Source organism: Macaca thibetana, chromosome 12 (genome assembly GCF_024542745.1).
Source record: "Macaca thibetana thibetana isolate TM-01 chromosome 12, ASM2454274v1, whole genome shotgun sequence".
Classification (NCBI taxonomy): Eukaryota; Metazoa; Chordata; class Mammalia; order Primates; family Cercopithecidae; genus Macaca; species Macaca thibetana.
The window spans coordinates 122,338,679-122,354,629 of NC_065589.1; the positions used below are offsets into that span (position 1 = coordinate 122,338,679).

At 39.3% G+C, this 15,951-nt stretch overlaps 1 protein-coding gene across 1 annotated transcript in view; it reads left to right on the forward strand.

Annotated features, from left to right (window-relative positions):
* The window catches only part of CNTNAP5 (contactin associated protein family member 5), an 862,050-nt gene that overhangs the window by 790,217 nt on the left and 55,882 nt on the right, over window positions 1-15,951 (forward strand). The gene's annotated exons all lie outside the window — the stretch shown is intronic.

Consider the following 15,951-nt stretch of genomic DNA (forward strand, 5'->3'; position numbering starts at 1 on the left):
TACCTTTTTGGATTCCACATATAAGTGAGGACATACAGTGTCTGTCTCTCTGTGTCTGGCTTATTTCAGTTTGCATAATGTCTTCCAATATCATCCATGTTATTGAGAATTAAAGTATTTTTTTTTTTAATTTTCTGTGGCTAAATAATGTACCACATTTTGTTTACTCACTAATCTCTCAATGAACACTCTAGTCATTTCTATATCTTGGCTACTCTGAATAATGTTGAAATATACATGAAGTGCAAATACATTATCACGGTACTGATTTCATTTCTTTGGGGTATATACCCAGAAGTAGGATTGATGGATCATATAGTAGTTCTCTTTTAATTTGATGAAGAGTCTGCCAACTGTTTTCCATAATTGCCATACCAGTATATATTCCCAACAAAAGTGTACAAAGGTTACCTTTTCTCCACACCCTTGCCAACACTTGTTATCTATTGTCTTTTTGATAATAACCATCCTAACAGGTGTGAGGTGATATCTTATTTGGTCTTAATCTGCATTTCTCTGATGAGTAGTGATATTGAGCACCATTTTGTAGATCTGTTGGCCTTTTGTATGTTTTCTTTGAAAAATGTCTATCCAGAACTTTTGATCATTTTTGTCATCGTTTATTCTTTGCTATTGAGTTGAGTTCTTTATATATTTTGGATATTAAATACTTACCAGATATGTAGTACAAATATTTTTTCCCATTCTCTGGGCCACGTTTTCATTTTCTCAACTGTTATTTATATTGTGCAGACATTTTTTAGTGTGACATAGTCTCACTTATTTATTTTGGCTTTTGTTGTGTATTCTTTTGGTGTCATATTCAAAAAAATATTGCCAAGACTAATATTAAGGAGCTTTTCCTCCATGTTTTCTTCTAGGAGTTTTATGGTTTCAGATTTTTATATTTAAGTCTTTATTTTCAAGTAAATTTTTGTATGTGGATCCAACTTAATACATTTGCATGTGTGTATCTAGCTTTTCCGACACCATTTATTAAAGCGGTTGTCCTTTTTTACATTGTGTATTCTTGCTGTCCTTATCAAAGGTTAGTTGATCACAAATGTATAGGTTTATTTCTGGGGTCTCTCCTCTGTTATATTGGTCTATGTGTCTGTTTTGATGCCAGTACCATACTATTTTGTTTTGTTTTGTTTTTGTTTCTTTCTAATTAGTAATTCAACGTGGATAACATACGGTATAAGGTTTGGATCACTATAGTTTTGTAATATAGCTTGAAATTAAGAAGTGTGATGCCTCCAGGCTTGTTCTTCTTTCTCAAAATTCCTTTTGCTTTTTTGGGATCTTTTTTTATTCCATACGAGCTCTAGAATTGTTTTTCTATTTCTTTGAAATATACAATTGGAATTTTAATAAGAACTGCATTGGATTTGTAGATCACTTGCGGTGGTATGGACATTTTAGCAATAATGATTCTTCTAATCTATAAATGTGGGCTATCTATCAATTTATTTGTGTCTTCTGCAATTTCTTCTAATCTATAAATGTGGGCTATCTATCAATTTATTTGTGTCTTCTGCAATTTCTTTCATCAGCGTCTTATACATTTAACATTCTATTGTACATGCAATGGTTCCAGGACAAGTTCTTGACAATGAAGTTTGACTTCAGAATGGTCACAAATTGTATTTTAGTTTTTTTCTCTGTGATGCCTAACTGAATGGGATTATCATATGTCTTTATTTAAAAAGTTTTCATTAAATGTTTTTATTTTCTATGTTGGGTGCTAAGGAAGGATGCCAAGTATGGATGCTAACCTTCAGGAAAATGGTAGACCACAGCCAAATTAGAGGGAAGAACTGTGTGAAATGACTGATATTTAAATGTCCAACCCAATTAAACAGACCTACATTTTTCCCATATGTAAAATTAGCATAAAGTTAATTATGGATATGCCATATTTTTCAGATTGAATGATGAAATATATGAAATGCATTAGAGATAGTCCCTAGAACAAAATGAGTAACCAATGATATTTTAATGATATTGGTAATAACAGTAAAAACAGGTCATTAATTTTGTTTACCCCAAATTCGTGCCCACCTGGAACTGAGAATTTTACTTATTTGTAAAATAAGGTCTTAACAGATGTAATAAGTTAAGTTAAAATGAAGTCATACTGGATAAAATGGGTTCTAAATCCAATGAGTGGTGTCTTTTTAAGGAAAATGAGATGTGGATACAGAGACACAGAGAAAAATAGAGACACACAGAGAGAAGAGGGCCATGTAACATGATGATAGAAGCAGAGATTGGAGCAATGCACACCAAAGAACAATAAGGATTGTCAGGAGCTACCAGAAGCTGAAAAGAGACAAGAAAAGATTCTTCCCTTGAACCATTAGAGGGCGAGTGGACCTGCTGATACTGCAATTTCAAACTTCCAGCCTCCAAATTTCTATTATTACAGTAGCCCAGGAGACAAAACAGATGGTGAATGGAACCACAGCACTTGATGAGATTGTGAAGGCAGTGAGTATTCATAGAGAGGTTCCTAAACTGAGCCCGGGGACTTTAACATGAAGAAAGCAAGGTGACATCCAGAAATCAGCAATGGAGATAGAGAATGAATGACCAGTCAAGTAGGAAGGAAACTAGGAGAGAAAAATATTTTGAAATTGAAGCATTTTAGAGAGAAAAGAATGTGACTGTGTTAAAAACTAATAAAAATAAGATGGTGATTATGAAAGGAAAATTAGATTTATCAACTGAAGTAGTAATGAAATGAAAGTTTTGGTGGTAGCTTAGGGTTAAAATCTGATTGGAGTAAATTTTAAGAGTAAATAAAAAAGAGGCATTCGAGAAAGTATAGATAATGCCTTAAGAGTTTTACTGTAAACCAGAAGGGAGCAGAGAAATATAACATTAGCTAATGCTAAGACAGTTGCAGGCCGGGTGCAATGGCTCATGCCTGTAATTCCAACATTTTGGGAGGCCGAGGTGGGTGGATCACCTGAGGTCAGGAGTTCGAGACCAGCCTGGCCAACATGGTGAAACTCCATCTCTACAAAAATCAGCCAAGTGTGCTGACAGGCGCCTGTAATCCCAGGTACTTGGGAGACTGAGGCAGGAGAATCACTTGAACCCTGGAAGCAGAGGTTACAGTAAGCCAAGACCTCGCCATTGCACTCCAGCCTGGGCAATAAGAGAGAAACTGAGTCTCAAAAAAAGAAAGAAAGTTGCAGAAGTTTCCTTTTAGTTACAAAAATGCTAATGGGAATTATATAGTCGAAAGAATCAAATTTTAAAGAGAATTGTAAAGGAATGGGTGTTGTCTAAGTGATGTCTTTACAAGGTGATAACGATGAAAAGGAAATAATATGTGGGCATCAGATAAAAGCGAGGATAATTCATCTAAATTAATAAAAGGAAAGTCAGCACATAATGGTTCAGCTATTGACATGTCAGTAAATGTGGGGGCAGGACTTTGTGCTTCTTTTATAAATGCTTCAGTTGTCTTCGAGACGATGGAGACAAGATTATTAGCTGAGAGTGAGGAAGGAGAAGGCAGAAATGAAGAGAAGCCATTATATGGTTCCCTTAGTCAATAGGTAAATCGATAGGAGAAAGAAGCTGAGATTGAGAGAGCAGGGGAAAGGCCCACCTGAGGTTGGCAGTCATGGATATAAAGTGGCTTGTAAACAGTGTGCATTGTTTGTGTTATCTTCCACCAGATAAACTATTCAAAAGTAGGGTAAGTAGTCATGGTTCTGCCAAGCAAATATCCACATTCAAGAAGCAAGAATGGGCCAAGGGACTTGAGGCTGTAGATGAGCAGATAATGATGGACCAAACAATATGAGCTGGGAAAGGAGAGAGGAGAGGACACAAAGGAGTTAAGAGCTCTGAGCAGGTGGTGAGATTAGCCCTTACACTAAGTATTGGAGGAGTCCTGGCATTAGAGGAAGGGAATTAGAAAGGCAAGAGATTGTAGTCAGAAAATTAAATTCCTATAGTTGCAATTATGGAGGGTTTGCAATTATTAGTACTAACAAATATTGAAGTCTGATATTGATTCCATGATGCACTAATCAATTATGACTGACAGCTTGGAAAACAGTTAGATGGAGGTGCTGAAGTGGGTGTGTGTGGATATGGAGACATTATTGTGTGCATCTCATGGGACCTAAGATGTGAATAAGGAGGGGCTTCCTGGCACAGATCTGTAACAGGAGCATTCCAGGTACAGAGAACAGCAGGAATAAAGTCCCCAAAGCAGGAGTAAGCTGGCACATTAGGGGAACATAAAGTAGGTCAGTAGTAGTTGGAGCTTAGTGGGTGAGGGCAAGTGTGGAATGAAATGAGACCAAAGAGGTACAGGGGAATTTGATATAGTTTCTTGCAGGCCATGTCAAAGAATTTGGATTTTATTCTAAGTGCACTGGAGAACCATTACACATTTTAAGTAGTGGCATCTGGTTTATAGTGTAAATGCTTATTTTTGACTGCTATGTAGAGAATGGATGGCTGTGGGAGAACAAGGAGGTGAGACTGGAATCTGGGAGACAAATTCAGATGTGTTGTAGTTGTCCAAGTGACAGATGGTGATGGACTGCCTTGGGGCATGGTCGCAGACAGTGAAAGAAGTGCAAAGATGCAAGATGTATTTAGCAGAGACCAGAGGGCTGTTGATGACTTGGTGTGGGGCATGTGTATGGGGTTCTGGTTAGGAAAATGAAACAAAAGAAAGAAGTATGGCTCCTAGAATTTTAACCTGAGCAGCCCGTGCAGAGGGGTGCCATTATGTGGGGTGGTAAAAACTAAAAGGGTAGCTGTTTGGTGAGGACAATCTGGTTAGTAGAAACCGAAAGACGCATAGGAAGCTGTCTAAGTCTGGGATTGACATGAACTGATGTGGAATGGAAAGGAATCAACATGGAGAAGAGTCTGCTCTTTCAAAGAAGTGGTAAAGCAAGAAACTAGCAATGCCATAGTAAAGGGAGAATGAGAGCAAACTCTTATCCCTCAGTGGTGGTCCAGAGTCTGGGTCAGTCGTCCCTTTGATGATGTGAGGTCCATAGTGCTTTGTGTCTTTCCCTTTAGCTCTTACACGTACATTGTAGTGTTAGCACCCAGGCTAACATTCTTTTTTTTAAATTATTATACTTTTAAGTTCTAGGGTATGTATGCACAATGTGCAGGTTTGTTACATATGTATACATGTGCCATGTTGGTTTGCTGCAACCATTAACTCATCGTTTACATTAGGTATTTCTCCTAATGCTACCCCTCTCCCATTCCCTCACCCCATGACAGGCCCCAGTGTGTGATGTTTCCTGCCCTGTGTACAAGTGTTCTCGTTGTTCAGTTCCCACCTATGAGTGAGAACATGTGGTGTTTGGTTTTCTTTCCTTGTGATAGTTTGCTCAGAATGATGATTTCCAGCTTCATCCATGTCCCTATAAAGGACATGAACTCATCCTTTTTTATGGATGCATAGTATGACATGGTGTATATGTGCCACATTTTCTTAATCCAGTCTATCATTAATGGATTTGGGGTTGGTCCAAGTCTTTGCTATTGTGAATAGTGCCACAATAAACAAATGTGTGCATGTGTCTTTATAGTAGCATGATTTATAATCCTCTGGTTATATACCCAGTAATGGGATCACTGGGTCAAATGGTATTTCTAGCTCTAGATCCTTGAGGAATCACCACGCTGTCTTCCATAATGGTTGAGCTAGTTTACGCTCCCACCAACAGTTTGAAAATTTTCCTATTTCTCCACATCCTCTCCAGCACCTGTTGTTTCCTGACTTTTTAATAATTGCCATTCTAACTGGGTTGAGATGGTATCTCATTGTGGTTTTGATTTGCATTTCTCTGATGACCAGTGATGATTAGCATTTTTTCATGTGTCTGTTAGCTGCATAAATGTCTTCTTTTGAGAAGTGTCTGTTCATATCCTTTGCTCATTTTTTGATGGGGTTGTTTGATTTTTTCTTGTAAATTTAAGTTCTTTGTAGATTCTGGATATTAGCCCTTTGTCAGATGGGTAGATTGCAAAAATTTTCTCCCATCCTGTAGGTCGCCTGTTTACTCTGATGATAGTTACTTTTGTTGTGCAAAAACTCTTTAGTTTAATTAGATCCCGTTTGTCTATTTTGGATTTTGTTGTCATTGCTTTTGGTGTTTTAGTCAGAAAGTCTTTGCCCGTGTGTATGTCCTGAATGGTATTGCCTAGGTTTTCTTCTAGGGTTTTTATGGGTTTAGGTCTAACATTTAAGTCTTTAATCTATCTTGAATTAATTTTCGTATAAGGAGTAAGGAAAGGATCCAGTTTCAGCTTTCTACATATGGTTAGCCAATTTTCCCAGCATCATTTATTAAATAGGGAATCCTTTCCCCATTTCTTGTTTTTGTCAGGTTTGTCAAAGATCAGATGGTTGTAGATGTGTGGTGTTATTTCTGAGGCCTCTGTCTGTTCCATTGGTCTATATCTCTGTTTTGGTATGAGCACCATGCTGTTTTGGTTACTGTAGCCTTGTAGTGTAGTTTGAAGTCAGGTAGCGTGATGCCTCCAGCTTTGTTGTTTTTGCTTAGGATTGTCTTGGCAATACGGACCCTTTTTTGGTTCCATATGAACTTTAAAGTAGTTTTCTCCAATTCTATGAAGAAAGTTATTGGTAGCTTGATGGGGATGGCATTGAATCTATAAAATACCTTGGGCAGTATGGTCATTTTCACAATATTGATTCTTCCTATCCATGAGCATGGAATGTTCTTCCATTTGTTTGGGTCCTCTTTTATTTTGTTGAGCAGTGGTTTCTAGTTCTCCTTGAAGAGGTCCTTCACATCCCTTGTAAGTTGGATTCCTAGGTATTTTATTATCTTTGTAGTAATTGTGAATGGGAGTTCACTCATGATTTGGCTCTCTGTTTGTCTGTTATTGGTGTATAGGAATGCTTTTTGATTTTTGCACATTGATTTTGTATCCTGAGACTTTGCTGAAGTTGCTTATCCACTTAAGGAGATTTTGGGCTGAGATGATGGGGTTTTCTAAATATACAATCATGTCATCTGCAAACAGGGACAATTTGACTTCATCCTTTCCTAATTGAATGCCCTTTATTTCTTTCTCTTGCATTCTAACATTGTTAAATATCACTTTGTGTCACACATTTGTTTTCAGCTGTTAATGGAATCGCTGTTTACAGAAACAGGTAAACTTTCCTTGGCATTCCTTGCCAGTGTGGTCTCTTTCTTTACCATTTCTTTCCAAGTTCCCATTCCTTTTGTGGGGTCACAGTTTCCCTACTTTTCAAAATGATGAGGTTGGTTGTGTAAATGGCTGCTAAGGTTCTCATCAGCTCCACTGCCTTACAGTTCTACAGCTTCACGTGTGGTAAGATACAGCTACATTGCTCTGTTTACATCATAACTAGTAGTGTATCACTCTTTGTTTTCCAAACTAAGTTCTCTCTTGCTTCTGCAAACCTTCTCAGAAAAACTCTTTCTGATTACCTCCACACATTTTTTTAACTTTTATTTTAGATTCTGGGGTTTATGTTGAAGTTTATTACACAGTTAAACTCATGTCAGGGAGGTTTGTTGTATAGATTATTTTGTCACCCAGGTACTAAGCCTTGTATTCAATAGTTGTTTTCTTGATCCTCTCCCTCCTCCTATCCTGCATCCTCATGTAGACCCTGGCATCTTTTGTTCTCCTCTTTGTGTCCATGAGTTCTCATCATTTAGTTCCTACTTGTAAGTGAGAACATGAGGTATTTGGTTTTCTGTTCCTGCATTTGTTTGCTAAGGATAATGGCTTCCAGCTCCATCGCTGTTCCCACAAAAGACATGATCTCATTCTTTTTTATGACTGCATGGTATTTCATGGTGTCTATATACTGTATTTACTTTATCCAATTTGTCATTGGTGGGCATTTGTGATGATTCCATGTCTTTGCTGTTGTGAATAGTGCTGCAGTGAACTTTCGTGTGGATGTACCTCAACCCTTATAACTGCTTATTGATTTTGAATTCAGAAAACATGTATTCTGTAGCACTGATCAAAGCTTCTCCCTTTCCCTCTGCTGATGCGTTCATTCCTCTATCCATCCACCCATCCTTTTACGCTGCCACACATCTCTTTTGAGGTAGCATGACATAGTGAAAAGGGCACATACTTTATATACATCTGTACTCCTCCTCAGTTTAAATCCCATTTAATTATTGATATTCTCATTACAGTTTTACTTGTGGAGTTTTTATACTTCTGTAACATTCCGTTTTTTGATCTGAGGATTTTATGAAAAACCTACCTTTAGTACCACGTTTAGGTGCCTAATACAAAGTAGGCACATCAGATCAGCCACTGTGACTGTTGCTTTTGTCTTCTTCAACTAGATTATAAAGTCTTTGAAGATAGAACTATAGCATTATAGCCATTTGTTTCTCTAGTGTCTTACACCAGCAGGCATTGAATAAATGTTAGTTTATAATTTGGATGAAGTGGTGATAACATTCTCCATAGTGGCTATTTTATTCAACAAATGTCTTCTGGAGATTCAAGATAACATGTCCCATGTTATTCTCTGTAGACACGAAGATGAATAAGCAACAATTTCTCCTAGGGGAGCTTAGATTCAAGAGGATGAGAAAGACAAAAGAGTCTTGATAAATTGAGATTTGTATTCAAAGTGACCAGAGTGGCAATATGGTGAAAAGAAAGATGTTATTAGTCTTTGGGGCAAGTGGGGACCTGGGTCACATGGACTTGGTCTTAAATAATGAGGAGGAGCTTGCCAGACGTATTAGGAGACAGGTGGGTGTTTTCAGCTAAGGGGAAAACAGAAACAAAATAAAACAAAAACAAAACAATATGCAGAGGCAAGGAAAAGCATCTGGGGGTATAATGAGTGTTCAGGTGTGTGACTAAGATATGAACAATACATATATAATAAAGTCAGAAGGGTAAGAAAAGGACATTCAATGTCATGGTAAGAAGTTGGAATTTCTCATATAGAATTAGAAAGCCTTGGATTTTTTTTTTTTTTTAGACAGAGTTTTGCTCTTGTCACCCAAGCTGGAGTGTAATGGCATGATCTTGGCTCACTGAAACCTCCACCTCCCAGGTTTAAGCAATTATCCTGTCTCAGCCTTCCAAGTAGATGAGATTACAGGCATATACCACCATGCCTGGCTAATTTTTATATTTTCAGTAGAGGCAGGGTTTCGCCATGTTGGTCAGGCTGTTCTTGAACTCCTGACCTCAAGTGATCTGCCCATCTCAGCCTCCCAAAGTGCTGGGATTGCAGGCATGAGCCACCGTGCCCAGCCGCCCTGGTTTTTTTTAGGCGCGCTAGAGTCACATGGCCAAATATGTGTCATAATATTCATATTTGTGGAAAACAGATTAGAGTAGGAAGAGTAGAATGATGAGAAATGGTAAAACATAAAAATTATGTTCTTGTACAACCAACGTACGAGAGTATTTACCCTAAGTCCCAGGTCAAGATACTGAATTAGATATTTGAACTTTTTAATTAATTTTATTTTATTTTATTTTTCAAATTGTTTATTTTCATAGGTTTTTGGGGAACAGTTGGTATTTGGTTACATGAATAAGTTATTTAGTGGTGATTTCTGAGATTTTGGTGCACCCATCACCCAAGCAGTATACACTGAACCCAATTTATAGTCTTTTGTCTATCACCCCTCTTTCACCCTTACCCCTGAGTCCCCAAAGTCCATTGCATCATTCTCATGCCTTTGCATCCTCATAGCTTAGCTCCCACTTAAGAGTGAGAACTTACAATGTTTGGTTTTCCATTCCTGAGTTACTTCACTTAGAATAAGAGTCTCCAGTTCCATCCATGTTGCTGCAAATGCCATTTATTTGTTCCTTCTTATGTCTGAGTAATAGTCCATGTTGTGTGTGTGTGTGTGTGTGTGTGTATAAAATAAAGACATTGTGGGGTGTGTGTTTGTGTGTGTATATATATACAGGCATATGTGTATATATACAATTGATCTACTAGTTGATAAATAATATATATCTATACACACACACACACCACAATTTCTTAGTCTACTAGTTGATTGATGGGCATTTGGGCTGGTTCCATATTTTTTCAATTGCAAATTCCACTGCTATAAACATACGTGTGCAAGTATCTTTCTTGTTTAATGACTTATTTTCCTCTGTAGATATCAAGAAGTGGGATTGCTGGATCAAATGGTAGTTCTACTTTTACTTCTTTAAGGAATATACACACAGTTTTCTATAATTGTTGTACTAGTTTACATTTCTACCAGCAGTGTAGAAGTTTTCCCTTTTCACTGCATTCATGCCATCATCTATTATTTTTTGATTTTTTGATTATGGCCATTCTCGCAGGAGTAAGGTAATATGGCAGTGTGGTTTTGACTTGCATTTCCCTGATCTTTAGTGATGCTGAGCATTTTATTTGGACTTTTAGACCCTGAGTTCCTAGTCCATCATCCCCCCATCATGTGTTGCTGACTTTCAAGTAGGATATAAATAATAATAAAATGTCTTGTCACAAGGTACTGGGTGATCCTTGGCTGAATATTAGAGCTGCTTTGAAATAGGTCCAACATACCCTACTTCAGGAGGAGTGTAGTATCTCTTCCACACGAGGTTCTTTCTTGAAGCCAGTTATGTCTACTTAGAAGTATACAGACTCTAACATTGATCAACTTAAAGCCTGGCCAAATATCCAAGGCAAGCTTGTCAGATCTGACCTCTGAATACTTAGAGCATGAGGTCCTAGGGGTCAGACCTGCAGGGAGGCACTGGTTTCTGGGCTGTGGCTCATGGGGCTCACATGAGTGATACAAAAAGCTGCCCTGGGGATCTGTGACCAAATCCCAGTAGGCTGGGCTCTCTCCGAAGGGGCAAATGGTTTCCACTGTACTCCTTGGAGACCAAGGCATTATGTAAGCCAAACGAAGTTGTGGGGTGGAGATGGGATGATGGGAGAGAGACAGTGAGGCTCCCCCTAAGCACCCTTCCCACTTCAACTCGTGCAGCTCTACATTTTTTTCTTTTCTGTACTAGCCTTCACTGTCCACATCATTTGAATAAAGTGTTCCAATTGGAAACAAATTTGAAAACTACTGGACTCAGCATATAAGGCAATCTCAGATACATGGAAAAGAGATGGAACCCTAAACACAGGCAACGGTCAGTAGGTTCCAGGCAGTTGGTGGGATCCCAAACCTGAGTACATTTTCTGAGATGTTACAGCCTCAGATGCAGGTGGGAAGGAGGCTAAACCAATGCAGAGACTGCTCAAAAAAAAAAAAAAAATGAATAGTTATATGGGCATGGTGGCAAGCGCCTGTATTCAGGAGGCTGAGGCAGGAGAATTGCTTGAACCTGGGAGGCAGAGGTTGCAGTGAGCTGAGATCGCATCACTGCACTCCAGCCTGGGCAACAAGAGTGAGACTTCATTAAAACACACACACACACACACACACACACACACACACACACACACACACACAAACATATACACCCAACTCAAGGATAACACACTCTAGGTGAGACAGTGTCTAAGAACAAGTGTCTCTGGACTTAATGAAAATAAGTACTACTGAGAGTTGTACTGTTCCAGACAAATTATTTTTTAGATATTAAAAATTTCTAAGTCTCACCAAATTATTCAATTATTTCCTCCTTCCCTCCCTCCCTCCCTCCTTCCCTCCCTTCCTCCCTTCCTCCCTTCCTTCCTTCCTTCCTTCCTTCCTTCTTCCTTCCTTCCTTCCTTCCTTCCTTCTCTCCTTTCTTTCTCCCTTTCTTCCATTGTTTCTTTCTTTCTTTTCCCTTCTTTCTAAATTTACTGGGTACTCACCATGGGCCAGGCACTGGGAACCCAAGAAGGAATGAGATATGTCCTGGCTCCCAAGGAGTTTATTGATTTGTGTGAGTTAGGCAAGTAACTCACAGTACATGTTAGGCAACCCAACACAGTACATGTTAGAATAAAGATGGTAGGGCCTATTGGATCAGTTATGGGCAGCTTACAGAGGCCAGGGAGGACTTCTTAGGAGAGGGAAACTTATGATGAATTCTGAAGAATGAGAGAATCGACCTAATGAGAAGGGCATTCTGGGCAAGGGTGATCACCATGGGCTGTTGTGGCCCTTGGGAAACTCATAATCTTTGGAACCAGCTGGATTTAGTTTTTAAATCTGACCTCCTCATTTACTGAGAACAGGAAAAGTTATTTACTTCCCAGCAGCTCTGTTTTTTCACCAGTAAAATGAAGAAAATTAAAGAGAAAAAGCATTCTAGATGAAAGTGGAGTGTTGAGTAGGTGCTCAATCATGATGGAATACCTGTGCTAAGCCAAGGAGTGTAACGATGTCTAGTAAGTGAAAAGGGATCTTATCAGGGTTTGATAAATCGTCGGCTTTTTTAAGAGGATTCTTTATCATGTGTTTAAGTACTTTTTAAAATACAGATTTATCATTTTTTTAGAAAAACAACATTTATAATATCTGTTGTTTATTTCTAAAAATAATGATGCTGACCAGGCATGGTGGTTCACGTCTGTAGTCTCAGCACTTTGGGAGGCTGAGAGGGGCAGATCATCTGAGGTCAAGAGTTCAAGACCAGCCTCACCAAGATGATGAAACCCCATCTCTACTAAAAATACAAAAAAAAAAAAAAACCAAAAACAAAACAAACAAACAAACAAAAAAACGATAGCTGGGTGTAGTGGTGCAAGCCTGTAATCCCAGCTACTTGAGGAGCGGAGGCAGGAGAATCACTTGAACCCAGGAGACGGCGGTTGCAGTGAGCCAAGATTGCGCCACTGCACTCCAGCCAGGGTGACAGAGCAAGACTCCATCTCAAAAATAAATAAATATAAAAATGATGATGATTTTGCCTGAATACGAGGGGGGAGGAGGAGGAGGAGGAGGAGGAGGAGGAGAAGAAGAAGAAGAAGAAGAAGAAGAAGAAGAAGCAGCAGCAGCAGCAGCAGCAGCAGCTAGATCTAACTTGAGTGCTCCAACATTGATAGGACCTTTAAAACTTTTATAGGGTACTTGCCAGTGACAAAAGTTTATTTCTTTACACATATGTTTATTCCGGAAGCAACTAAGGCTCAAATTAGTTTTATTTTTATTTATTTTATTTTATTATTATTAGTTTTTGAGACAGAGTCTTGCTCTTTCACCCGGCTGTAGTGCAGTGGCGCAATCTCCACTCACTGCAACCTCTACCTCCCAGGTTCAAGCGATTCTCCTGCCTCAGTCTCCCAAGTAGCTGGGATTACAGGCATGTGCCACCATGCCCAACTAATTTTTGTATTTTCTGTAGAGATGGGGTTTCGCCATGTTGGCCAGGCTGGTCTCAAACTCCTGACGTCATGTGATCTGCCCACCTCGGCCTCCCAAAGTGCTGGGATTACAGGCGTGAGCCACTGCACCCAGTCCAGTTTTATCTTTAGACTAAGTTTTATTTTAAGCTAAGGCTCAAATCTGTTATATTGTTAATTTCCACGTTGTGAACATCTTATCTCTGTTTATATGCACAAAAAATGGTGTGTGTCCTTTACAGTGTAGCAATGTTAATATATAAACAACAAGAAAATGATACCAAATGGAAGATAAATGCATTACAGTGTGTCAGAGTAATTGCATCACACTCATGGCCAGAACATTCAATTCATTCTTTGCTTTATTAGACTTAGGGACAGCACCTTCCCTCTGTCCATTCACTATCTGTGGAATTATAAACTTGCAATGTCTATCATTGCTGTCAACCTAATGAAAGGGGATGGGGACAGAAAACTCCAGGGAGGAAATGGAAGCTCACAGATGAAGCAAGCAGAGGAGGTAGAGGAAGGCCTGAGGACAGCGGGAATAACTCTGGGCCCAGGATTCTCCAGAGACAAGCAGACATGGCAATGCCAGGCAAGAAGCTGATGGTGATCTGAACCACTGGAGTGCACAACTGGAGAGGTAGAAATGCCTCATAGCTCCCTAACCAAGCCACTGAAGAAGATGCTCAGGGAGACGATAATGAGCCCCCAGCTCTGAACCCCATCGCTTCTGGGAATTAGCCTTTCATGGTGTCAAACTTACTTTGAAAAGTCACGGAGTGAGTTCCCCAAGAGTCACGTGAAAATGAGTTAGTGGGAGGTTTCAGAACATCACATTAGCGGGTGGAGGGATACTTTAAGAGGCATTGATTGCATCAAAACTCCTAAGAAGGCGAGAGAAGTATTTGTAAGACTTTGGAAGAACTAGTTGAGGTATTTTGTTTGGTTTTCATTTGTTTGTTTTAGCACAAACTTGGCTATTGGGGGAAGCTTCAGAACACTTTAGTAGATAGGATCACTGCTGAGATTACTAGTTCCTAAGAGGAATGGTGTCAAGAGGGATGCCAGTAAACATGTATAAAATGAGAGTGTTATCAAAAATGGAAAAATATGTAAAGAATGTGTGTGTGTGTGTGTGTGTGTGTGTGTGTGTGAATATGAATTACCAGAACAGTGAGATGTTAAGAGAGTTCGACAGCCTTAAGGAATGTGGGGTTGATCATTATGCCTGGCACATAATTATTGCACACTGGTTTGTTCTATGAGGTCGAATTAAATGTTAAGACACACAGATTCTTAGAATTAGAAAAGTGTGGAAGAGCACGCTGCCCAGCAGCCCACTAGTGCATGAGATGGCCCTTTCCTTGCCACAGGCAGGAGGGGTAACTTGCCCATGATCTGCACAGTGACCCGCCCCCAACAGCTCCTGTCTGCGCAAAATATGTTGCTGTTAGGAGCAGCCATTACTTTCTAAGTAGTAAAATAACAAAAATAATAATATCCGGAAATCTGCAATGGTCAGAACCACAGAGAAAGAATGAACCAGGAAAACCAGTATCAGGTATAGAGAGCTTCTCCTTCTGGCCCACTGTGTTAGGCAATGACCTCATAGCCCCAAACTACATTTTTTCTGTTCTTCCCTATGTTATTTTACAAGCATTTGTATCACATGCACGTATTCTGAAATTCTACGAGTAGCAACTTATGTTTGAAACAGTCCCTGCCCTCTTCCCACAAAAGTATTCAAATACTTGGGTGAGGACTGGGGATCAGTCAGGGACATGGTGGTTACTCACAACCCTCCTGCCTTACTGGGATTGGCAGCCTGGGAAAGATGGGAAGGCTGAGGACGTTCAGGGAGGTTGGTTTTTTTTTTTTTTTCTTTTTTTGCGGGGGGGATATGAGAAACTTTGAGGGGATGAGAAGAAAGAGTTACTTCAGCTGTTCTCAGCTCAAATTTTAGCAGACATTCCTTTCTCCCCAGTGGCCATCAGCTTATGACATTGCTCCTCAGTTCCAATTATTTTCCGTTCCCATATATGTCCAAGGGAAGAGCTCCTGCCATTTGGTGTGTGGGACTCCAGTGACTTCCAACTAGATGACGCCTACAGACAGAAAAGGACAGCAAGCAGCGTGTAGTTTGGCCACTTGGCTCAACTCACAGCCAGTGACGCTGGGGAAAGGATCAAATGAGAAAAAGTGCGCAGTATCTGAGATAAAGTAGCTGCTCAACAACTTATTGCCCCTATGGCAATTTTTAAATATAGAGTGTCTTTCAAACATTTTTTGAAGTTTATTTTTAATTGACATATAATATAATACTTGTATATATTTATATGGTACATAGCAATGTGTGTGTGTATATATATATATAGTGATCAGATGAGGGTAGTTAGCACATCCATCATCTCACACATTTATCGTTTGTTTTGGGAACATTTAATATTCTCCTTCTAGCTATCTGAAACAATGTACAATATACTTTTGTTAACTCTAGTCATCCTACAGTGCCATAGAACACTAGAACTTATTCCTTCCATCTAGCTGTAATTTTGTGTCCCTTAACAAATCTCTCCCAAGTGGCCGTTTTGCTTTGTGAGCTAATATTTTTTCTCTCTCTCTCTCTG